We start from the raw sequence: 8644 nt of genomic DNA on the forward strand, positions 1-8644 counted from the left end.
GTTTCCTGGCTCTGGATTTCTCTCCTGCCTCATCTACACTAATCCTTTTCACTTCTCCCTTCAAAACTGTGCCTAGATTTACCTGCTCCAGGAGGCATTCCTACCTGAGTCTTGGTCCTAGGTTGATTTGACTCTTCCTCAGAATTTATGGATACAGCAAATCCAGCATTATTTGGTGCCCGCTGCCTGCTGCTTTGCACAGTCTTCACCTATTTCACATGGGCCTGTGGTCATGTCCGCTGGCCAGAAAAGAAGTGTCCTGCAGACAATAAGGCCCTACCTTCCTGTCCCTTGCTTCCCCCCTCTCCTCTTAACCTAGTGCTCAGCACACAGCCCATGGCATGCTGCTGAATGCTGTTGCACAGTCATTTTTCCTTTCTCAGGAATTCAGATTCAGAAACTCATGGCATTTCCCCTGGGTGCGTCTGCAGTTCAGAAAAGTGAACCTGACTCCATGCCTTGACAAAGCCCTTTGCTCACAAAAAGATGATTGGTTTTGACTGTGCAGCATCTGGAATGAAAGGGCATCGCAACCTTAAGTTGGAGGAATACAAAATCAGAACCGTTAAATGACATGCACGTGGGACCAAGGAGAATAGTTTTGATTCAGCTCTGTGTGCTGGTAGGAGACACTAAATAGATCAGGTTCACTACCAATTAACATCATGTTAATCTTGGCTAATAGTGAAGCACAGTCACTAAGGATTTGGTGGATTTATCAGCTCCTCCCACAATAGTCCTCTGAGGCTAACACCTCTTGGAATCTGGGTGGAAAGAAAGTCCTTTGGTAACAATTTGTCATACATTCTAGTCCATACACTCCTCAAAGACATCATTTTCTGGGCCTGAAGCGTTCTGCTGTTTTTTGGAGGAATGAGAATCCAATCTCACATAAGCCGGAATCAGAAAATAGGTCATCAATGTGAGTTGCAGTTATTTTCCTTCCAGCTTTCTTCTGTGCTTGCTTTAGATTGCTTTTCTGCAAAGGGTAGACGCAGCTGCCCTGGCAAGTGGGCAGTTGAGGGGGGGTAACAGCCACTCTGGCCTTGGGTCCCTGTCAGACATCACCCAGATACCTGGGTCCCTGCAGCTAGCATCTGCCTTTTGTCTGGGCTGTTCAATTCCCATTGAAGGAGCAAGAGAAATGCCCTCCTTGAGTATTGATTTTTACACACACGCACAGAGCACAGTTCATAGTCACTTGATTTGCCACCTGCAGTTTATAATAGAACGAACCTGTGGGATTATAAACCACTTTATTTCTGCACAGAATTTCTCAGCTTGAGGCCAAATTGAAGGGCATTAGTCATCAGTAATTTGCAGTTGTTTTTAATGTTTTTCACTCAGGTTTAAGGCAGCTAAAGCTAAGATTAATTTCCCCATGCTTTGGTGAGGAAATGAAAAATCTGATCATTTAGTGAATAATTTGTAAGAGCTATGAGCATGTGGTGTTCCTTAGTGACTGCCACATCATGACAGATTTGTGAATTTGCTAACGTGACAATTTGAACAATATTAGATAAATTCCATTATGCCATTTCTCTCTCAATATTTTTATGTTTAATGTTTAAAACTCATAGAACGTCAGAAAAAGGAACTTAGAGATCAACCTAGAGAGCATTGGACTCATGTACGAAGCTCCGTCAGACAGCAATTCCTGCGTCTGTCCCCTGAATCCCTGGAGTTTCAGGGTCAGGTTCGAACAAGCACAGTGAGGGGTTCCTGGCGCAAACTTTGAGAAACAGTAACTGGATAAACCACCTCACTTTCAGATGAGGAAACTGAAGCACAGAGAGACTTAGTGATTTGTCAGCATCTCAGAAACGCAGGCCTGCCCCTGAAGCCCAGGTCTCCGGCTTGCAGTTCAGGGCATTTCCCACCGCTCTGCCCCAAGAGCTGAACCTCGGTTTTCCGGTTTTCCGGTTTTCCGGCTAGAAGGAGTCTGGCGCCGCTTGGTCACCAGTCGCGTCGGCAGCAGCTGAGACCTGGTCCTTTCCTGGCCTTCCTCAGACGCGAAGAGGGAGACCTTCACGTTAGGACTGTGGCCTCCTCCTGGCTTCATTGCCTCCCTTGTCTGAGGGGACCTTGAAGTGCCACTTCCTGTCCCCTTGCCCCAACGGGGTGACTTTCCGCCCAGCAGGTCTAGGGTAGGACTCAACTACTGAAAAGCAGCAACAACCCCATGGCTCACTTTGTTCTCTGCTGCCGGGCGCCGCAGGCAGTCCCGCCGCTCTGCTCGGGCGCCGCTGGAAGCCTGACTCGGTCCTCAGGCGGCAGTGTCCTCCTCACGCCTGTTCTGACCTCCTGGCACCTGGTACTTCTGATGGGGAACCCTGACCGGACCCCACGCGTCCCGCACACTCACTCTCACCCCATTCCTTGTCCGCGATAAACAAGACGGTCGCAGAAGTCTCCTCAGAGGACGAGGTTCGCGCGCAGAGACCTGGACGCCGAGGAGGTTGTTTCAAGCTCTGGCGCGAATGGCCTGGGGACTGGTTCTGGCCGAGGGGACAGCAGGGGTAATGCCCGCCTACCCGAGTTGGCCTGGTGTGCGGCGAGACGGCGCCGGAAGTGGAGCAAAGAGGAGGGGCCGGAGAGGGAGGACGCTGCCAGGTCTGCAGGGCCTCGCGGGCCATGGTGGGGGAAGGTCGGACCCTATTGTAAATATAGTGGCATTTTATAGGACTTTCAGAAAGATCCCTCTTGCAGCTGCGTGGAGAGGCCGTGGCTGTAATCCAGGTGGGAGACGTGGGTGGTTTGCAACAGGTGACCGGTGGCGGGGCTGCCGTCCCCCCGGGCTCTGCCCACCAGCGTGCACCTTGCCAGGCCGACGTCAGGAATGCATTTTTAGAGTAGAGCTGACAGGAATTATTGTCCACAAGAAGTGTTAATTATTAATAGTTTCATATTTGTGAGGTAATGTGGAACCTGTTGGAATTAGGGAATCTTATACATTTAAAAGATTTCCTTCCAATCATTATAGAGCCTTCCACGATCAAATCATGATGTTGTTTTCTATTTTTATCTACGATGTAGCTTGGTGACTGTTCACCCTGTAACATAAGATTTCACTACAGAAGAATAGAATTATTTCTCTAAGTAAAAGCAAGGATTTAACAGAATGTGCTCTATTTATCAATGCTTTTTCAGTTACTCTGGTTTTATAAAGTTTGGTCACTTCCACAAATGAAAATTTTTTTTTAAGTAGCTAAATGAGATTTTCATCTCCAGAAGCTATTTTGCAAAAGTTAGAGGCCAAAGTGACACATGACTTTATCACCAGCCCATGAAAACTATGACTTTTATCTGATTTTTCTGTAAGTCTTTAAAAAAAATGTTCAGCCCACACCCATTTATCTTTCCCCACCAGCTCTGTGAGCCCAGGAGGTTTAGAGCCAGAGCCATTCTCCAGACTGAGTGACTGTGTGCTGGGCCTGGCAGGTCTGTGGACCGGGGTGACCACACTGCCCAAGTAACATTTAGGAACCCTTGCTTCTGTTCACAGCTGGTGTCGTTCAAATCCTGGCCATTCTCTCCACCCTCACCAGGAGGCTCCTTGGATCTGACTGCCTTCCTCAGCACACCTCTTTTGAAGACAAAATTCTAGACCTTCCCTTAGTGACTAACTGATGTGAGAGGTGAGGTAGTAGGAGGTTTTGAGATGGGTTACCAGGAAAATGGTGGGGCCCTGACAGACATTGGAGAGCAGTGGCTTTGAGGAGCTGAAGGTGGTCGGTTTAATTACATATATGTCATATCTGAAGGTTGGGGAGTTTGTCTAAGTGGAGATACGTGGCAAGCAGTTAGTAATCCTGGGCTGGAGTTTGGGAGAGGAAATAAGGTTGGAGAGAGGGTGCCACCTGCCAAGACATGATGGTTGAAGTCTTAGGTATAGATGAGTCTTTTGAAGATAAGTGGAGAACTGAAGGCAGGACTTTGGTTTAATATCCACATTAATGAGGAGAATGGAAGCTGGCACAGGAGGTGGAGAGTCAGAAGAGGAACCAGGAAAGTAAGATGCAAAGGAAAGAAAGAGAGGGGAGTGTTTTAGAAAGATGGAAGTGTTGAACAATGGCTAATACTGCAGAGTGAGGACACAGATTAAATGCATTGAATTTCATGGAAACCTTCATGACCAATACAAACCTTTCATGACTGATGGAAACCTAAATAGCAATTTAGTAGAATGGGATAGGAACCAGATCCTCTGCCTTGTGAAACAAACAAACATTATCCATACATGTATACGTGTATGTGTGTATATGTTTCTGCAGAGATATTTACAGTTAGGAGTGATTATGTTTGGACAGTGAGATTTTATAAGTGTCATAATAATTTTCTTCTTTTATTTCTCTTTATTTTCTTAGTGTTCTATGAAGCTCCAAGTTTTTTTAAATTAAAAAATCTTCACTGGTTTTTAAAGTTCTGATGTTTATTCATGTGTTAAGCATTTATTGAGCGCTTATGTCATAATAATTTTCTTCTTTTATTTCTCTTTATTTTCTTAGTGTTCTATGAAGCTCCAAGTTTTTTTAAATTAGAAAATCTTCACTGGTTTTTAAAGTTCTGATGTTTATTCATGTGTTAAGCATTTATTGAGCGCTTATGTTATATAATGGGTATATGCCTATGGGGCAGGAAAAATTATTAAGGCATTGCCTCTGTTCTTAAGGAACTCCCTTGTAGGACCAATATGTGAACAAATAAATGTCAGACAATGTGATAACTGCTAGAAAAGAGTACATAAAGGGACTATAAAGGAAAGGTCATGTCTAGTGGGAAAATTAGGAAAGGTCTCCTACAAGAGATGACATTTGAGCTGTACTTGAACAGGCCCTAGCTACTGTGTACAGATAGGTTGTGAAGAAGCCAGTTCTTAGTCTTACCTCTTTACCATTGCCATCGTTTCAATATCTCCTCCAAAACTCATGTTGAAATTTAATTACCATTGTGATAGTAATGCTGTTATTGTGGGAGTGGGCTTCTGGTAAAAGGGTAAGTTCAGCCCCCTTTTTCTCTCTGTCTTGTGCACTCTCTTACCCTCTCTCGCCCTCTCTCACAATGTGATGACTTCCACTATGTTATGCAGCAAGAAGGCCCTCACCAGGTGTGGCCCCTTGTTCTTGAACTTCTCAGCCTCCAGAATTGTGAGACACATCAACTTCTATTGTTTATAAATTACCCAGTCTGTGGTATTCTGTTATAATAGCAGAAGACAGACTAAGAAACCCATCCTATTATGCACTTGCTTATATGTTAATTTGGAATTATTTCCTAATCTGTTCATGCTTGTGTGGTATGTGTTTTCTCATTTTGTGTATCTCTGAGTATTTATTATATTTAATATTTGTACAAATTTGCTCTGATTTTTCACTGTTCAGATTTTTGATTTCTTCTTTCTAAAAGCTATTCTCTAGGTTTGAAATCATTCTTCTATGATTTGTGATTCATATGTAACATTCTAGAACATCTAGAAAAAGTATTCTGAATAGCATACTCAGCAATGAATTTTCATCATGAATTTTTTCATGAGTATAAAATGTTGCTGGGCAAGTTTCTATTTAAATCATACTTGATAGGCTTGACTAACTGCACAAGTTCACAGGGCGCATGCTGCAGATTGCTTTATTTTCAACAAGGTAAGGCTGCACCTCCATTAGGGACTAATTCAGGGTTATTCAGCAAGGGTTCAGGCCAGCCTCATTTGGGGTTGTTAAAGAACTAAAACCAGCTCATGAGAAACTCAGATCAGCTCATGAAAAGAGGGGCTTCTTAGAAGAATGCAGTAGGAAATTTCATGGATCCAAGGACAGACAACAAAGCTCAAATGTAGAATTCATAGTGAATCCTCTCTGTCTCACTCTCTCAAGCATTGTTTTTTTGGTTTCTTGCTTCTCTGTTTTTCTTCTCAGGATGGGCTTCTACTGCTTCACATGCTTTCTGCTCTCCCATGATGTCAGCCACATCTACTCCAGAATAATTTCCTCCGTAGAGCTCTCTTATTTGTTTTAAAAAAGGTATATTTAAAAAAATAAAATAATATACGCACTAGTAAAAAACATGACTAATATAGAAAGGCATAATATTTTTTAAAAATATATAAATTTCTCCTTTTTCCAACCTCTCTGACTCCTGATACCTCTCCCTAAAGTTTGTTTCTTGTGTAGCCTTCTGGAAAAAAAATATATATATATATAAAGATATACACATACATAGATGTGCACATATAAATATACACATGAAATGAGTTATCATCCCTATATACAATTCAACTTTTTTTTAAAAAGGCCTTAATTATATATTTGGCATTCTTTCCATATTAATTGACACAAAATTTACCTTGTTTCTTTTTAGTAGTTACATGTGGCTAGATGGTATTTCATTTTACTTATTATGACTTATTAGATAATCTCTCCATGATGATGGACCATTAGATTATATCTGGTTTTCTGTTGAAAATAATGTTACAATGAACAACCTTGTATATCTATCTACTAGAAGTTTAATAGAATTTTAACTCTTAAATTTGTTCAATGATTAATCTAAAGTTAATTTTTATATGTTGTGTAAGGATGGAGATTCTTTTTTCTTTTTCACATATTACTATACAATTGTCTCAGCTCTGTTTCTTGAAAAGTTTTCCTTTCTAGTATATAGAAATACAGTTGATTTTTAAATATTGATCTTGTATTCTGTAATTCTGATAAACTCACTAATTAGTTCTAGTAGTTTTTTGTAAATTCCATCAGATTTTTAGGTCAATGATCATCATGTCATCTGCAAATAAAGTCCATTTAACTTCTTCCTCTGTAATCTGGATGCTTTTAAATTCTTTTTCTTGCCTTATTGTACTGTCTTCACAATATTGAATAGAAGTGATGAGAACAGACATCCTTGCCTTGTTCCTGGTCTTAAGCTGACAGCATTCAGTTTTTCACCATTAAGTGTAATGTTAGCTCTAGGTTTTTCCTAGATGCCTGTATCAGATTGAAGAAGTTCCTTCTATTGCTAGTCTGTTGAGAGGTTTTTTTTAAAACATTCTAAATGGATGTTGAATTTTTTTCAAATGCTTTTTCTGTATCTATTGAGATGATCAAATAGCTTTTCTTTTATGATCTGTCAATACGATGACTCTAAGTGTGCTTTTTTGATTATATACATAGAGTAAATGCCTACCAGATTACAGAGACAAAGGGTATGGGCATTTGATAGATTTTGACTAATTAATCCTCAAAAAGATTGCACCACTCTCACTCATGTTGTCTCAGAGTGCTCATTTCTCCAGATTCTTCTGAACACTAAGAATTATCATGCTTTTAAAAATCTTGTTAGTCTGGTAGGAGATAAATGGTATCTCATTATTTTGATTCGTACTTTAAAATTTATGAGTGAGATTTTAGTATCTTTTCTATGTCTGTTAGACATTTGAATTTCTTTTTCTGTGGGTTGTTCCTTTTCTTATTGTGTATACCCTTGATTAAATAAGAAAATTAGCTTCTGATGAAAATACTTTTTCTGGTTAGTTTTTGGAAAAATATTAGTACTTGAAACTTTTTTTGGTTGTAGAGAAGCTATTTACTTGTATGTAATTATATTTATCAGTTTTTTTTCCTTATACCTTTTGAGTTTTCGATTCTGCTTGGAAAGATCTCTTGCCTATGCTAAGATTATATTTACCTACTTTTAAAAAATTTTTGAGCTGTTGTAATCTATTTTGGTGAAAGGAATGAGGTAGGGTTCTGGCTTAACTTTTTTTCTAAACAAGTTAGCCAGCAAGTTAAGCCAGCATTATTTATTGAATAGTATTATGTAGTCCATCTTTTGCCTATTGATTTGAAATGTGATCTTTATTTTAAACTCTATTTCCTTATGTATTTGAGTCTACTTTTGGGGTTTATTCTGTTCTAACTACCTATATATTTATATTTATTCCTGTAGCATAATGTTTTGATTACTGTAGCTGTATAATTTCTGGTCAGATTATGTCCCCTAATTCTTCTTTTTCAGAATTTTCATGTTTTTACTTGTTTAATTTTCTAGATGAACTTTAATACCATTTTGTCAAATTCTTAAAAAAATAAACTTACAGTATTTACTTTCAAGATAAATTTAGAAAGAATTGACATCCTCACAGTAAAGTTTCCCTATCCAAAAATAAGGTATATGTTTTTTCACTTATTTAAGTCTCTTTTCACTTAATCTAATGATTTTTAAGATTTTACTTTGAGTACATTCTGCTCTATTCTTGTTAGTTTGACTTTGAACATATTCATTTTTTATTCTTATTATAATGGTATTTATATTTTCTGTCCGATTAAGTTTTATAAATAGAAAAATATATTTTGAAATTTTATTTCTGTATACTAACTTTATACTTAGCCCCTCAATGAATTAACTTAATTTCTTTTAGTTAAACTGATTTTCCAGGATTTGATCATTCCAATTCTTATTTTTATTGGCCATCTTCTCAGTGTTTATTTCTGTTCTTCTTGTGTGTGTGTGTGCCTAATTGTAGTGGCTAATACTTTAAAAACAATTCAATAATATGGTGATTGTGGGAAATCCCTGTCTTTTTTTCTGACTTTGTTAGTGATGGTTCTAGAAATCCACCATTAAGTAAGATGTTGACTTTTGGTTTGAGAGA

The 8644-nt window shown here is 39.2% G+C and overlaps 1 protein-coding gene across 2 annotated transcripts in view; it reads left to right on the forward strand.

Moving 5' to 3' along the window:
• The first annotated feature begins 776 nt into the window (after positions 1-776).
• Positions 777-8644, forward strand: part of MYO3B (myosin IIIB) — a 412726-nt gene continuing 404858 nt past the window's right edge. Inside the window, exon 1 of one of the 2 annotated variants that reach the window (XR_001137744.1) lies at positions 777-922. The gene's annotated coding sequence lies outside the window, so the exon portion shown is untranslated. Of the gene's footprint in view, positions 923-5614; positions 5640-8644 lie in introns of those variants that run through there. The other variant, XM_012650712.1, reaches the window with a different exon arrangement.

Source organism: Propithecus coquereli, unplaced genomic scaffold (assembly GCF_000956105.1).
Source record: "Propithecus coquereli isolate 6110/MARCELLA unplaced genomic scaffold, Pcoq_1.0 Scaffold34, whole genome shotgun sequence".
Classification (NCBI taxonomy): domain Eukaryota; kingdom Metazoa; phylum Chordata; class Mammalia; order Primates; family Indriidae; genus Propithecus; species Propithecus coquereli.